This window comes from Gavialis gangeticus, unplaced genomic scaffold (assembly GCF_001723915.1).
Source record: "Gavialis gangeticus isolate Ggan-Ray unplaced genomic scaffold, GavGan_comp1, whole genome shotgun sequence".
In the NCBI taxonomy this organism is placed as follows: domain Eukaryota; kingdom Metazoa; phylum Chordata; order Crocodylia; family Gavialidae; genus Gavialis; species Gavialis gangeticus.
In genome coordinates this window covers 20492051-20509979 of record NW_017729003.1, presented here as the reverse complement: position 1 = coordinate 20509979, position 17929 = coordinate 20492051, and the positions used below count along the sequence as shown (strand labels likewise).

At 39.3% G+C, this 17929-nt stretch overlaps 1 protein-coding gene across 1 annotated transcript in view; it reads right to left on the bottom strand.

Moving 5' to 3' along the window:
* The window catches only part of JMJD1C (jumonji domain containing 1C), a 196064-nt gene that overhangs the window by 90028 nt on the left and 88107 nt on the right, over positions 1–17929 (bottom strand). The window contains exon 2 of the mRNA XM_019507890.1: positions 10789–10902. The gene's annotated coding sequence lies outside the window, so the exon portion shown is untranslated. The remainder of the gene's footprint in view (positions 1–10788; positions 10903–17929) is intronic.

The following is a 17929-nucleotide window of genomic DNA, read 5'->3' as shown; positions in this document are numbered from 1 at the left end:
GTGTGTGTGTGTGTGTGTGTGTGTGTGTGTGTGTGTGTGTGTGTGTGTGTGTGTGAAAACTTAACACACAGAAACATCCACATCTGGGTTAGCTTTGGGCTAAGTAAAGATTTTAGCAGCAAAGCCCTACAACTGTGGACCAATTTTTTTAATGAGTAAGTTGATTTGGGTTTATTTGGGGGCTTTTTTTGGTAAATTTGATCTTTTAGGTAGGTTATAACTGTGAATGCTTAAAACTTGAATGATTTTTAAACCTGAATGCTTAAAAAAGTATGACATGCATTTTAAAAAGAGAATTATCTGAAGTACTAACTAACCCTTACCCTTCTTCATTTTGCACACAGCACCTCTCAGTTCTTAACACCTTATCCTGTCTGGAACTAGGGTAGGTTAGACAAATTGACTTCTAATTACCCTGATAAAAGTACTGATACAGTCAAATGCAGCTAAATTCTGGCTGCAGCTTTATCTCCCATATATTCTGAGAGAATTTGAAGAAGCATGTTTGGACCAAAAAGAAATTCCAACTCAATGGAAAGCTGGCAAGGCATGTCTTCAAAAGCCCTTGTCTCAGTCATTTGTTGAAAGGACTCATAGAAACAAACTTTTGAAGATGGTCATGTGTATTTCCTGACTTATGTGGTGAAATGCCCCTTGCAGGAAATGTAACTAATTTAAAGGAACAAAATCTGAATTTGTGCTAACCTCCTGACTCATCTGTGCAACCAGCCACTGTTTGTTCCCATGTTGGGTCATGTCGTATTCAGAAACTCTCAGTAAAATTTAACCTACAGCTGTTAAGATTACAAATCAGCATTTGCAGATTCTCCAATACCAATTCAGCTGTCTTGGGAGCAGCAGGCAAAGTAAAAACTTCCAGCTCTGGTTACTAAGCAACCACAACTGCAGCCTGTGGGTTCACACCCTGCTCTGTTCTACCCAGACAGTAATCAAAGCAGCAATAAAATTGTCTTTGCAGTGCGTATTTTGAGCTTCTTGGGGCCTGATTCTTTATATTTTATAGTACTTAGTGAATTTTGTTGTCTTGTTTTAAAAAGATTTATTTTTGTTGATTATTTGCTTGTCCAAAGTGCAATTCAACAGATCCTAGCAAAAAAGGGTGCCCAGCATCAGTCAGTAATGACACAACAAGTGCTTAAGCAGACCTCTGTGCCTGTGAAAGACCAAAGTTGCCAAACATCTTTCAGAAAAAAAACACCATGTTGATGAGACTACACACAACATATATAGTGCTTTAGTTCTTAGCATATTGTCCATTTTTCTTCAGGTAAACTGCACTTTTTAAACAAATGAATATACTAACTCTTCTTTGCTGTAATTGTAGAGCTTTCATTTATACTGCATACTACAGAAAACAAATATACAATTGCTTACATGTTATTATTGTAGGTAAACAGATATAAAATTTGAATATTACCTATCAACTGTACAGAGCTGCAGAAACAGTATAGTCTAATTCAGTTTTAATGACTGGCTATACTTATATTTTTGTTTCTCTTATAAGTTCACTAATATTTTAACAAAAAACTTTTGACAACTGTGTTTTGCATATATTTAGTTGCTTTTGACCATCTGTTCAGGCTATTAAAAACATAAACAACACACAACCTGAGTATTATATATGGTCTTGGTTCTGCACTTCAGTATTCATATGTAATCTTTGAGGTCCGAATTGATCAGAAAATAACAGAATTAGGTTATTTCGGTATAGGTTTTTAGTTTGAGCCAGACTAGTATTTCAAAATGGGGGGGAGAAGGGAGGAAAAGAGGACAGACATGCCCCCCCCCCCCCCCAAAAAAATCCTCAAATATATTCCACCATGATTAAATATTTAAATTTTCAGATTAAATTACTCCTAATATCTATTCTTGACCATCTGTAGAAATAAAAGGGCATCTTTTTAAGTAGTATTGTTTAAAGTTATAAGATTTGGTCTCAGCTGTTTAAAAAAAGGTAGTTTTGCTTTGGTTGACAGGGAAATGCACTAATATAAATGGAAAGAGACTACTCTCAAAGTATAATTTGACGTCAGTGTACTGTTTAATATTTGATCATATTTTATATATCTTACTGTTATATTTTAAAACAGTAAGGATTTTTCGTGCACTATGAAATTTGTGATGATATTTAACATGACATTTGGCTATGAGTCAAGAAGTCGGGTATGAATTGTTTCCATTTGGAATATGCAAACTGTAGCAAACTCCTACTTTGTGTAAATTCAAAAACAGCACTGCAATATACTGTAGTAACTATCCTGGATGTATTTAAATCTGATGCAGTAATAGTTTACATAAATCTCATAATCACCAAAAATATGAGAACTGAACTACAGCTGAGCTATTATTTTTTAACTGAAGCTTACGGGGGTAGAACTACAGGATAGTATGCCATTCCAGTGTCTGAAAATAATACATTTTTTTTTTTTTTTTATCTTCAATGAGCTGCAACATAAAATTTGACAGAGTTTGGGCCATTTGAGCACAGATTGCCAAAATGGAAGTAGCAGATCAACACTAAAGGTGAAATTTTAGGTGGATGAAAAAACAATAAATTTTGCCTGTATTATTCTTGACTCAGTTGCCCACTAGTATTGGTATATTTCCTCAGTGCTTGCAAGTTTTCTGCAAAGCATGTTTTCATGGATTACAGCATTTTAATGGATATAGAGACAATATTAATATATGTATTTTGGATGCAACATACAAAAGATATTGGGGTGTGACTTTATATTTCACATTCCAAATCCATTATTTGTCAATTACAAATACAAAGTATCATTACAATTTTTTAAGCAAGCATTTTAATATCTACCACTTACTGCAAGAAGGTAGTTTTCATGTCATTGCTCAACCTGTTTGCATCAGCCCTCTGAATGTCTGTCTTCTCCTCAGCAGTACGGAGACTCTTGCCGCTAACAAGGAAATTTGTTATTAACTGGTCTGACCCTCATATTAATGAATGCGAGTCGCACACAATTTTAATGTAGGAAATAATAACTCTTATACCCTCTCTGTAGCAACCAAGATGATAAAAACTGCAGGTGTGCATCTGGCAGGCAATCAAAAATTATATAGTGACGGCTGCACTGCACATACAAGATCCTGCAGGCACAAATTGTAAGTGGTTGCCAATTATAAAGGAGTGGCTTGACTTCAAAGCAGCACCTATGTATGAATGGGAAAATGGAATTCCATGCAATGAGAAGTTTAGATAGATGTGTAAGCTGAATGAGGTATTCTCCAGGCAGCTCTCAGAAGCCATTCAGGCAAGGGAGGTGGTGGTCATGGGGGATCTAAATTACCCAGACATCTGCTGAGAGGTGCCAAACAAACCGCTCACATAGGTTCTTATACTGCATGCAGGACCTCCACCTAACCCAGGTAGTATCCAGTCCCACCAGGGGTAGCGCCTTGCTAGACCTGGTCTTAGCAACAAAGGACGATCTCCTGAGGAACCTGCGAATACACAGTAACCTGGGAGACTCTGGCCATCACTTGGTAGAGTTCACTATCTAGCAAAGGGTGGGAAAATATCCAGTGAGGCCAAAGTGTTAGACTTCAGAAGGGTCAACTTTAGTAAATTTAAAAGTCTAGTTAGTGAGGTGGCAGAACTCAAGAGCATCGAGCAAACAGGGATCCAGGAGGGTTAGAGGTTTCTCAAGGAAGTGATCCTTGGGGCACAACAGGAGGAAAGGGGGTAAGGGAATACAAAAGGCCCCTTGGCTGAACAGGGAATTCCAGAAAACACTGGGGGCAAAGAGATTTACAGGCAATGGAAGCAGGGGGCAGTCATCACAGAGGAATACACCATCCTGGCACACTGTTGCAGGGAGTCAGTCAGACAGGCCAAGGCAGGGCTGGAGCTTAGGCTGGCTACAACAAATCAACGACAATAAAAAGTCCTTCTACAGATGCATACCGAGCAAAAAGAAGGTGCAGAGTAACATAGGGCCCCTGCAGGACCAATCAGGACAGTTGGTGGTTGACGCAAGGAAAGAGACAGAGCTCTTTAATGGAGTTCTTTGCTTCAGTATTGCTAAGTACTGACCAAAACACTTCCCCCACCTTGAACATAGACAGATATCCAAAAGGCACCAGACCACCAAAGGTTAGTGCTGACTTAGTTAAGGAGCACTTGGATGGGTACAAATCAGCCAGCCCGGATGACCTCCATCCACAGGTGCTGAAGGAACTGGCCAGTGTCATACCTGAACCTCTGGCAGGGCTGTCCGAACACTCATGGTGCTCTGGCCAGATCCCGGAGGATTGGAAAAGGGCCAATGTGGTGCCCATTTTTAAGAAGGGGAGAAGGGATGAGCTGGGTAACTTTAGGCCAGTCAGTCTTACCTCTATCCTTAGGAAAATACTGGAAAAAAAAAAAATTTCAAAGAGCACATTTGTGAAGGCCCAGCAGGGGCCTATGCTGAATGGAAACCAGCATGTGTTTGTCGCAGGTAGATCCTGCCTGACAAACCTTATAGCCTTTTATGACCAGGTCACACGCTGCCTTGACACAGAAGCTGAGGCTGATGTCATCTACCTGGACTTTAAGAAGGCCTTCGACACAGTTTCACATCCTATTCTAATAGGGAAGTTACCAGACTGTGGGGTGGATCCTTACAGTCAGGTGGGTGGCCACCTGGCTTAGGGACCGCACCCAGAGAGTGCTGGTGCTGGACAGGTCATTCTTGGCCTGGAAGGAGGTAGGCAGTGGTGTTATTTAATATCTTCATCAGCAAATTTGGACAACGGTGTGGAGAGACCCTCTCCAAGTTAGCAAACACACTGGAGGGCAGGGAGCAGATACAGGCTGACCTGGACAGGTTGGATCAATGGGCAGAACAAAATAGGATGCAATTTAACAAAAATAAAAATGCAAGGTACTCCACCTTGGGAGGAGGAATCCCCAGCACACCTATAGGCTGGGAGATGACCTCTTCAACAGCTCAGCAGCTAAGAGGGATCTTGGAGTCATAGTGGACTCCAAGATGAACATGAGCTGGCAGTGTAACGATGCCATCAACAAAGCCAATCGCACCTTGTCGTGCATTGGCAGATGCATGACCAACAGATTGAGGGAGGTCATGCTCCCCCTCTATGTGGCATTGGTCAGGCCACAGCTGGAGTACTGTGTCCAGTTTTGGGCGCCGCACTTCAAGAGAGACAGAGAATCTGGAGAGGGTTCAGAAGAGGGCCACTCTCATGATAAGTGGCCTCCATGAAAGACCCTACAAGGGGAGGTTGAGGGATCTGGATCTCTTCAGCCTTCACAAGAGAAGGCTGACGGGAGACCTTGTAGCCGCCTATAAGTTTATCAAGGGAGGACAACAGGGAATTGGAGATGCACTATTTACCAGAGCACCCATAAGAGTAACTAGGAATAATGGGTATAAACTAGTAGAGAGTAGATTCAGGTTAGACATTAGGAAGATGATTTTTTACAGTAAGGGTGGCCAGAATCTGGAATGGGCTTCCAAGAGAGGTGGTGTTATCACCTAACTTGGAGGTCTTCAAGAGGAGTCTTGACAGTCACCTGGCTGGGGTCAACTGATCATGGTCCTCTTTCCTACCAGAGGCAGGGGGTCAGACACAATAATCCTTTGTGGTCCCTTCCTACTCTACAATCTATGAATCTGTGTGTTACTTGATAAATAAATTTAGAACTTATGAAGGTGATAAGGAGAAGATAATTCTTGTGATACAGCAAGTATGTCTATTTGGTACCAGTAAACGGCACTGAATTTACAGCCACTGAAATTAAAGTTATATAAATATACTCTGGGAATCTACGCTCAAGATTCCTCAGAAAGTCCTGCCAAGTGGCCTCTACCTCTTTTTTCTTTCTTTTTTTTTTTTTGCAGGGGTCATTTTTAATACTTTAATTTCCTTGATTAAGCAGTCTGCATTTTTTTCAGCTAAAACTAAAAAAACTACCAGTTATTCTGTTTCCTTCAGCTTGAGAATTTTGTCTTTGAACTAGGCTAAGACAGCTACCTAATTTCATATAGGTCATATAACTGTTGTGAGACGGTAATGTATTTCAGTCAAAACTGATATGGTCAGAGCTCATACAGGAGTTCTACAGAAAAATAAAGTTATAAGAAACATTGTGTGTCCAATACTGACAGTATGATGAATATGTTTATTATCTTCCTGACAGGAAATTTTATTATCATCTTACCAACAAATTCACTTGGAGGAGAAGAAGGTGATTAGGAACAGTCAACGTGGATTCACCAGGGCCAAGTCATGCCTGACCAACCTGATTGCCTTCTATGATGAGGCTACTGGCTCTGTGAATGTGGTGAGACCAGCGTGGTATACGTTGACTTTAGCAAGGCTTTTGATACCATCTCCCATAACATTCTTGCAGGCAAACTACGTAAGTATGGGCTGGATGAACACACTGTAAGGTGGATAGAAAACTGTTAAGTCTGGATAATTGGGCTCAAAGGGTCAATGGCTCTATGTCTAGTTGGCAGCCAGTATCAAAGTGGAGTGTCCCAGGGGCCAGTCCTAGGGGAAGTTTTGTTCAGTATCTTCTTTGATGACCTGGAAAATGGCACAGAGTACACCCTCAGCAAGTCTGCAGATGACACAAAACTTGGGGGGGGGTGGGAGGGAGCAGGGCTAGTAGATATGCAGGAGGTAGGATTGGGATTCAGAGAGACCTAGATAAACTGGAGGGCTGGACCAAGAGAAGTCTCAGGAGGTTCAATAAAGACAAGAGCCAAGTCCTACACTTCGGACAGAACAATCCCTTGCATGGGTACAGGCTGGGGACTGACTGGCTAGGCAGCAGCTCTGCAGAGAAGGACCTGGGGGCTGCAATGAACTATAACATGAACATGAGCCAAAAATGTGCCCTTGTTGCCAAGAAGGCTAATGGCATGCTGAGCTGCATTGGTAGAAGTGTTGCCAGAAGATTGAGGGAAGTGATTATTCCCCTCTATTCTTCGCTGGTGAGGCCACATCTGGAGTACTGTGTTCAGTTTTGGGGCCCTCACTACAGAAAGGATGTGGACAAATTGGAGAGACTCCAGCAGACAGCAATGAAAATGGTGAGGGGGCTGGGGCACATGACTTCTGAGCACAGGCAAAGGGAACTGGGCTTATTTAGTCTAGAGAAAAGGGGACTTAACAACACCCTTCAACTACCTGAAAGAGAGTTTGAAAGAGGATGGAGCTAGACTGTTCTCAGTGATGGCAGATGACAGAACAAGGAGCAACGGTCTCAAGTTGCAGCAAGAGTTTAGGTTAGATATTAGAAAAAAACTCTCTCACTACAGGGGTAGTAAGGCACTGGAACAGGTTACCCAGAGAGGGTGCGGAATTTCCATCCTTGGAGGTTTTAAAAACCTGACTAGACAAAGCCTTGGTAGGCATGATATAACTGAGGAGGATCCTGCTTTGAGCACACGGTTGGACTAGATGACCTCCTGAGGTCCCTTCCAACCCTCATTTTCTATGATTCTATGAAATCTATGAAATTCATGTGTTAAAGCACTGAATCTGAACTTTGTTAGGGTCTTCCCATTTAAACTTTAAACAAAAATTTAAACCTTGCTTGTTTTGGCACTAAAGGATTAAGACTGTAGAGCTCCTACACACATGCAGGGTGCCTGCTCTGATGCACTGGAAATCCAGTGCATCGGAGCAGACTCAATTAAATAGAGTCTGCTGAAACATGGAAATTGATGCGCTCTGGCAGCCTCGTGTGTCATGTGTATTAGTGTCATCGTGCATCTTTGCACTGACAAAAAGGCAACGGCGAGCTTTGAAATAAGACGTATCTGATGAGCATTATTTCAAATTGCCCCACTCTCATTTTTTCAGCATGGGGACATATGGTGATGCTGATACACGTACCACACAGGCAGTTTTAGTTAGCATGGCTCATTAAAGTGCCCAGCGCCATGCTGGAAACCCATGTAAAAAATACCCTTAGAACTCAGACTACAACAACGCACAATAAAAAAAAAAATGTAGTTCAACCATGAAGGTTTAAGACATTTAGGGACCTAAAGTATTACACATAGAAAATACTACTGTTAAGGGCCCAAACCAGAAGATTAAATACATTTAGAAAAGGATTAAAGGTGAATGATTTTTGCAAAGTTGTGTTAAGTGCTTTGTGTTCAATGGTATGATAACAGTATTCTGGTTTAAGCCTTTCCAAAAAAGGATAAAAAAATTAAAACTAATTTAGATTTTAAACAGCCTGAAAGAGGGCACGTGTGTTTACATGGCAGTAACTTCAATGTTGGTACTCAACACATTAGTAGTTTTTCAAAAGAAAGCATGTTAAGTCACAGATCTTCCAAAAGAGAACACCCAGCATATCAGTAAATAAAGCTGTTTAATATATTATGCACATATAATTCTACTGATGCATTTTACAGAAGTGTCCTTTAAAGCTGAAGAAATCCTCACAATTTTTAAATGCACATTAGAAACAAAAATGCTTGGTAACAAGCCACCGCGGTCCCCAGAAGTGAAGGTAAAACTATGCCTCTGAATACTGTTTCCAAAATATTTTGGGAACTGCTAACTATTTCAGTTATTTTTCATTAAATATTTGCACAACTGGTCAATGATGGTCAGAATCCTGGCACAGATCTGCATTCAATGTACAAGTCAGAACCAGTCTTTATTATTCCATCAATACCTAAAAAACAAAACAAAACAAAAAAAAAACTTTCCTTTTCAATTATCTCCTCACTGGTATAGCACAGAATGCTAATTTAGGTTTCTCTCAAGACCTAGCAATGTAGGATGGTCATAAATTAGTGCTCTAGCACCTAGGTCATCACAAAAGATGTACGGAAACCAAATTTACCTCCCAGTAACTCAGACTGTCTACTCCATGTCAGAAAGCCCGCCAACTGGAAGCAGAAGCTAGGGAAATCTTACACTAATGCCCTCTATGTATTATGAATCATATTGCACCTTTTTGGTGAAGTGATGAATTCTATTCCCCAATATCAAATCTGCCATGAAATTCCACTCATTAAAGTATTAGTATGAATGTAACTATCTTTGAAAGTCCTTAATGCAAGACCATAATGGACTGAAATATTTTCTAAAACCAATTATGTCAGCATTAGCAATTCCAAGGATTCCAATTCTAGTTAAACTAAAAATCTCCAAAATCTAAAGCCAATCTTTGAAAAATTTAGTGAAGCCTCTTCAACTCTCAAAACACTTTAAAATAGAAATAAATGCAAACATACTATGAAATACTGGACCTTAGATATTCCTTTGTTGTAACTGTGACAGTGTTAATCAATAAATATGATGATGTAGTCAGCAAGTCATATGGCATTTTCAAAAATCACTGCATTACTTCCATTTTATTTTCTCTCTTCAAAATAAACTCAGGAGTCAGAGAGTGCAGAGGACAAGCGTGTGAGAGCATAAGAGCAAGCATGTGTGAGAGAGAGAGAGAGAGACACACAGAGCGCAATTTTGTGTGAATGCATGTGTGCGTGCCCAGGCATACACAATCTTTTTGACAATCATCTGCTACACTAAAGGATTCTAAACACTTACTGCATGGGACATATGTAGGTGTCTGCCAGTTGGCCAGATGTCAGATGGCTTGACAAAATGCAACATTTCTTCCCCATAAATTCAGTTAGCTTCACTGTAAATTTGCTCAGACTGCTCTGTAGGAATGCAACACAACCTTCTGCCAAAAGAAGGATGATTGCATCTACTGGAATAACATTTCTGGAGAGAAAGAACTTGTGCGTGTCTCATACAAACCACAAGAAAATTAAAGCAGGCATTTTCTCAGTGAATGAAGGAGTTGGGAGACTGAAATTGGACTTAGGCAGTACAGGTTTTCAGTCTGTTTAGCATCCTTAAATATTAATGCTACATCACAAAATAACCAAACCATTAAGTAAACTAAAATAATTAAATTCTAGCTACATAGTTCTTATTTTTCCATGTATTTGGTGGGGGGAGGGGAATTCCAGCAATTCTGAGCGTGGGAAAGATATTATACGGAACTGGATCAGCTGTTAACAATCTCTCAAACAGTTTCAAAATGCTATCTTTGTATATCCTATAGAATATAATCACAATCAGAAGAGAATTCATAGAAAGTAAGTAGTGGCAAACTGAAGTGTTTATTCAAACATTCAATTCTTTGTATTTGTCACATAAGAAATCTTTTGCAAACTTTTCCTTACAGAACACAAAATATTCTTGTTCTTAGGTTCTACTCATCAGATCCTGCACAAACTTTATGTTCTGATCACAAATATAAGCTCATATCAGAACATTTTTCTAATTAATAAAGGTTGCAATTAAGAAATCTTGAATAGTGGACAATTACCTATTTTGTCTACTGTCAGGAAGAAACAGTTTTCTTTCTTTAAAGTGAAAATGGACAGCTACTCCATTTAATCAAGTATTACTGTAACCTGAGGCTCAATAAACCAAAGTACAGCTTCAGAAGGGCAGACCATACACTATTATCTACTTGGCCATTATTGGTATTGGTTAATCTTTATCAAGTAAGCTATTTTACTTATAAAAATTGTATTGATAAGGGGCTGTGTAGTGTTTCTGCACCCCATCATCAGATTCACTACTAAAATCTGGCCATGTGACATGCTGAGCACCACTAGACCTCAATGAATACCAGGAAATGAGATGCTGATTATTACATAGGACTTGAACTGTAAAAAGTATGTGGAAAAGAAAATAAGTAGACTTCAATTAAACTAGATGTACACTACCCATGCTTCTTACCTGATAGGGCTGAAAGGCACTATCTTCAGTTACAAAATCCAGTTGTTTGTCCACAAGGAATTCTACTGCAGTGATTGAATTGTACACACTTTTTCCAACCAAGGGCTTGAATGTCTAAAAACAAAATTAAAAAAGGAAGCTGTCACGGGTCAAAACAAAAAATCCAATTTCCCCACAGTTGCAGCAAACATAAAATAATGACACACTGGTGTTTTAACAGAAACAACAGCAACACTTCTTTAAATAAAAAACATGTTAATGCTTAATTATCTCTTAAGAAATCAGAGCAACAAGTACCGATTAAAATGTTTTTTAAGTTGTGCTTTTTGTTTTTCTACGATTGTAAAACCTGGGGCAAGAAAAGGGAACTACAACATACATTCTTCCTTTTGCCTACTGTTGAGCAAGAACTTTAATCACAGAAGCTCAAAGTCCCATTTCAGAGCCCAGGATTGTACCATAGCTCACACTGAAATTCCCACTTCCTGCGTGCAGACGATGAGCACAGATGCATCTGCTTAAGAAAGCACACGGAAAGGAACTGCAGGTAAGAGTTGCTCCCTTCTCTTGCTGAATCTCCTCTTCCATTCTCCCTAGGCAGTTTTCCCTTGTTCTTCACTGCCTCTAAACGTCTCTTCTACTTCCCTCCTCCCTGCTACTCCTCCCCACTGCCAGCTGCTCCTACAGAGCAGTCTCAGACCTGACTAGCCTCTCTGCTTAAGTTCCCTTCCCCCTCCTCCCTTGGGCATTTGGCAGGAAGTAGGAAACCTCCTCCACAATACAGGCAAGGAAAAAAAGTCCTACTAGCTCCTACATTCTGTCCAGGAGAAAATGATGCATTTGGCTGAAGTGGGCAGAACTAGCTGTAGAAGGTTTGTAAACCCTCCCATTTCATGGGACAGAAAAAAATCTTGCAGAGAAAATGTGTGGGAAGAGAGTGAAATAGGGGAGGAAGGTTCTCCTGGAGAGATAGCAAAGAATCACTTCCACTGGTGCGATTTCCAAATACAGAAGTGGAGCATGGGTGTGACTGGCTGGGGATGCATCAAGAGAAGAATGGTAAAATGAATCCCAGAAAAGTGACTTGAAGGTAAAGGAGAAAGAATGGAACTGAAAAATGGGCAGATAATAGGAAGAGGAAGTTATTAAAGGAAGGAGGTAACAGAAGGAAGGAGGCTATGACTATTAGCATAGACCATGTGCATAACACAAAGGGAAAAAGCAGGGAAAGAAGAAAATTATTATACAAGATAGAGAAAAAGGAATAAGGAAAAAAAAATCACAAAAAGATAGACAGAAAGCATACGGTTAGAACACAGGAAAGAACGAAAAGTATACAAAGCTTTGTGAACAGTATACTAAGCAATGCTTCAAGACATAAGGATGACACCTAGTACTTACACAGCCCTTTTCAACAACAGAGTTCAGTGTATCTTATAAAGAAAGTTATTATTACCCTCATTTACAGATAGGAATACTGAGGTACAGCAAAATGAAGCAACTTGCTCAAGGTAATTCAGCAGACAAATGGCAGGGCCAAGCTCAACATCACCTAGTAGGCCAGGAGCAGAGGAAAGAAACATTAAGTGTTTTAAGCATTTTGTGAAGTTCTCCCAAGTTTCAGTGTAATGCTCCACTGCCTTGGCCAGACTGCCTTTAATACAGAAGATTGTATGCATGATTATATGAAAACACGGCATAAAATAGTTGACCTGTAGCTATCAATTTCACCACAGACATCTAAGCAGGGCAGAATCCAGAAACTATGGCATGTAAAATATGTCATGAGAAAATTTGGGGGAGAGCCTATTCCATTAAAAAGTACTACCGTCAGCCCAAGTGGGCAAATATTGCGCAGTCTCACATGCAACTATTTTTTCATGTTGAATTCCTCTCCCTTGTTTTTCATTTGTCTCCAAATCTAAAAATTTACACCCAGCTTTATTCAAGTCCAAATATACGCCCAATACAACATTACCCAAAAGTGTGGTCAATGCATTCACTATAGTAACTCCTCTAAAATAATGAAAATGCAAATAATCAGACTCTTAAACTCTCCTAAATAAAGAGCTTCAAAAGTCTGAATAATAATTAGAAAAAAGAAACAAACCTCTCATTCATAGTAATTTACAAATTAGGAATAGGACTATGTCATCAGAAGGTACTGTCAAGCATATAAAGATGTTCCTTGCTAGTGGTATGAGTAAAAATTCCAGCACTAAATATATCTGGCATTTGTACAAGTGAAAAGGGATACTCCTATTATAGGAGTCCTATATCTTAGTTTATTATAAAAATACTCCATTTAAGATTATTTTGCTATACATTTAATATCCAGATTTAACATGCCAGGCTTCTATATTTAATTTCATGATTATCTCTTTATATGTGGGGCTAAGTGAAGAGGAAGTATGTGGCAGTATGTGGCAGAAAGTTTGGAAATTCTGGATTCCAAATGGCTGATAATTACTTAACTTCTACTGCTGAAGGGTCTTTGCTCTAAAGCAGTTTTCACATATTGGGGCCTTGGATAGGTAGCCATTTGAGTAAGTCAAGGATGTAGTTTGTACCATCTATATCTAAACACACAATATAAAACAAAAAAGGGGATTCATCCATTTCAGATTCTGATAGCTATTTTTAAGTTACGGATTAGCATCTGCACTCTACTTGCTCTTCAAATTAATTTTTTTTAGTGCTGTCAAATTATTCTTGCAACAAAATTTATTCTTAATATAAATACCTGTATGTAGAAGGTAATTAACTAAACAAACACTACAGGCACAATGTTTTCTTTCGGGTTTTGTAGAAAACTACGTAGTAAGTTACATGTGAACCACCAGATTGATTCCTGGCACTGCAAAACCTGGTCCCAAGCACTATCTTAAAATATGATTCTCCCCAGAAAATTAATTCTGTTTCTCTTATCCTTTATCAAGCCAATGCCCCAAAAAGCTGTGGGAACACAGCTCCACATGGCAGATCGAAAGAAAATAAAGCAGAACTGTACAATGTTACATAACCTTGTAAAAGATGCAACTGGCCAGCTGAACATGCTTAGGTTGAGATTTCCCAAACAGTAACAGAAAGCATTATTATATCAAACATCTGTAAGGAAAAGGGTATCATTAAATCAGTAACCTGCCATATATAATGGGATCCAAAAACCCTATATCTATATCAGTCAAAATGTTAGCAATTCTTGAAAGGTTTGTTTTTTCTACTTGGTAGCCTAGATGCTGAGAATCCCAACATGCAGTGTTGCACCCCATGCATTATAGGACTACAAAAAAATCATCCAAGCCTCCTCTACCACTAAACAGCACGTAAAACATATAATAACAAGAAAATATAAGGAAAGGCTCAAATGGTCTCTTTATAAAGTTCTAGAGAAAAGAATTTCCCCTCTTTCAGCTAACAAGGCAATCAATGAACAAGATAAATCTCTGGAGGTCTGCATTTGCTGGAAACAAGGAAAACCAAACAACTTCAGCCAACTAATTCTTTTACCAGGACATTTCTCATAGTTTTACCATCTCCATCTGTTACTAAGACTTAAACCTCTAAAAATCCTAATTAAGCAAAGCACTTAAGCACATGCTTAACTTTAAGTGACACAGGTCTTTTTCTGAACTGGTTCCTTCAATCTTACTCTCTTTGCCTGTATTATGATCCAGACCTTGGCAACAAGAATTTTATGAATACAAATGTTTAAATTTCTGTATCACCAAGGTCATTATTATACATAGCTCTTACACTGACTCATCCTTCTCATCAGCTTTGTACTGCTTGGCAGGGGCAACTGGGACAGCTTTCAAACTGATGGCAAAAGTCACTTTCAGGCTTTTGAGAATTGGATGCAGAAATTAAGTGGATTAAAATATTGAAAAAAATCTTGTTACTTCATAACAGTTTCTTAAACATGTTCATGTTGAATATCAAATCTCCAGAGAATAAAATTTTCTTGTGGGTACCTTTTCCTTGCATGTGAAACCATGCAAACTGCCTTCCCATTTATCATCACAGCATCCTGGTAGCAATTACAAGCACTTTTTCCTTGAAGTAGCAACATAAAGAAAGCATATAATGCAATTTCAGTGCTAAATACAGTACAAGAAGTAAGCTGCTGGAAACAAGGGAAGCTGATACCATGTGACCAGCCAGTTCTCTGGGGGCCTCCAGCACATGATCAGAGGATTACCAGTGTGGTCTAGGAACCACAAATTTAAGAACTGCTTACTAAAGAATATAAATTTATGTAAATCACAGTGATTAAACTAGCTAATTTTCATCTCAAAATACCCATTTTAGAAATGGAAAAACAATGGTGTGGTTTGTTTGCCAGATTATGTAAATTTATTATTATTATAACTATTCTTGTTTAGGTGGCCCAGCTGCTTATAGCGCAATCTTCATTCCAAATCAATATGGTTTACATAGCTTTCTTATGTGGCGATTTACCTTTTTAAACTATTCATTAGCCTAAAGTAACAAACTACACTGAAAATGTACAACTTTGTATAAATGATTTAATTATATAAATGGATGCATTAAATTCAAAAGTAGGTTTTCAATTACAAAGTCATAGTATTCAGCTTCTTTGGCAACATACAGAAGTGATTTTATAAAGTTTACCATTTAAACTATAATAGCTGAAAAATAAGTGCACGCTATTAAGTAAACCTTTTCATATATTGTTTTCTATTCCAGCTGTTTTAATCTAGCTGTTTTAATAGAACAACATGCTGGCACCTGCTCATCATGCTACTAAATCGTTAGACCTCAAAAGAACTATAGTTTTCTTCCCATACGTGTTTGTTGGTATGATGACTCAAAGACAAAACTACCAAGTGAAAAAATTTAAAAGATAAAAAAGATAGTTAAGTAGTATTTTCAGTCCCTTTTTGGTTCATTCCTCCTTGTGCAAGTCTCCCTTTACCCAAGCAGTATAGGTTGTTTGTATTTCCTGTAGCCCAGCTAGCCTATTTCTAAATTGAAAAACACATTATTTAGAACACATGACCCAACACACACCTCCTTCTAAGATGTCAAAGGGTTCTGAGAGTGTAGTTAAACAATCGATAAAACGGACTAAAAACAGTAATGATGATCATTAGAACTTAAGCAGCAATCAAGCAAGGGTTTCTACTTCTTTCGGGCCAATCTGTTTGGTGGGGCTTTTCTTTCCATTTCTTTTTTGCTGCATCAGGAAGAAAAATGTATGGATAGCTCCAAATATAATTAAAAAAGTCGAAACCTTCCATAGTATTTTCCTGTTCCTCAATATTAAAGGCAGAATTCTGAATCTACAAAAAAGGCTCAGTATTTATTTGTGGAAATACAGTACTTTGCTTTTGTAAATAAGACACACAAAAGAATTTTAAAACGTATTTTACTCATTATTTTAAAACTGTGTGCATCAAAAAAAACCCCATTACCTATATGTATTTCTGACCAATGTTTCAGGAACATAATAAAGGTATTTACTATGCAACTGATGAAAATTGAAACCTATGAAGTTTCAAAATTCAGGCCACATCTATAAGATAAACATACAGCCAGCTTTAAAAGGGACAAACAGTGTAGCCATTATGCATGTAAATACTTAAGGAATGTGGAACATAATTATGCGGTGCAGTAAAATGCTGGTATAGCTTCTTTAAATCTGAAAGGGATGAAATATCTATCATTTTTTATAAATATAGCAAATGCTTTAGTATCTGGCTTCTCAAATTAATTTGGAATAAACACTTTATAATACATCCAAGTATACTGGAATGTGAGGAAATGCAAGCAGAATTTATGCATCAGTAATTCAAGATTGCAGATCTATTATTCTGCAAGGTACTGCCACAGCCTTAGGGAAGCTGCCATTTGATGAAAGTCACTGTGGGATAGTTCTGCTAACAGATGGACCATTATTCAATAGGACTACCAAAGACACCATAGTAAAGCAATGCAAAAATAGCTTTTCTAGTCAATATTCAGAGCTGGAAAAAAATATTCAACTACTGGTTACAAAAATGGCACCAACTAACTGATTAATTGACATATGCACTGCATGCTACATATTGCAAACTAAAATAAACCCCCTCTGCTGTGTAGATGTCTGCCTTTCTGTTATGGCCTATCACTATATACGAAGAAATGCTCAGAACAACTGCATCCTGTTTGGAGCTCCATGCTGCACTACATTCCTTTCACATGAGAAAAAACAGACCAGATCAGCCCTCCCTGAAAGGCATTTTTTAAATAAATCAGCCACAGTCCTTAAAACACAACTCAGCTGCTCAGCACACCCCATGTTAAAAGCACACCATTTAAAATGTAATAGGAAACACATACATCAATTCAAAATGGTGGAAAAATATAAGCTCCAGCTCCACTCCAAGTCCTTCCAAAAGGCAATCTTTTTGTCAAGAGTTTTGCTGGCACATGGGCTCTCGAACACCAAGTCTGCAATTAATAAGTCTGAACAGAACTCAAAGCAGAGTGGGGCTTTTCAAGTTTTGTGCAGCCCAACAACCCCATCGCTGGGTCCTTCAGGGCTCCCAGCCAGGGGCTTGGGAAAACACCAAATACTGCTGGAGAACGGGCTCCGCCAGCTGGGGGGGGAATATAAGGAACTGAAAAAACTCCAAAGATATAGATATTTCTATATATGTACAGAGATAGATAGACATATATATACACACACAAGTATTTGTCTATATCTGCATATATGTTATGCATCTGTATCTCTATCCATCTAGCTCTAAGTTCTTTTCTCCTGTCCTAGCAATGAGCTGGGTCCGAGTATACTGTTTAAATCGGACGACTACTGCAGCAAGAGACACCCGCAGGGCCCCTCCGCCCCGCCGTGGGCGGCCAAAGCTGCGGAGACGATACAAACCTCAGTGGGCCCAGGCCAGGCGCCGGGAGCCCCGCGGCGCGAGCCGGCCCCGCTCACAAGTCATGGCCGCGGCACGGCTAGGTGGGAGGGTGGCGGCGCGGCGTGTCAGGGGCTCGCTCCAGCCAGTCCTTGGGCTCCGCAGACCAGAAGAAAATGGTTCTCAAGCCCCGATTTCCGGATTCGGGCACATCGCCGCTCCGGGCGGGGGCGGCCGGGGCGGGGCTGGGGGAGCCGCGGGCCCGGCTGAGC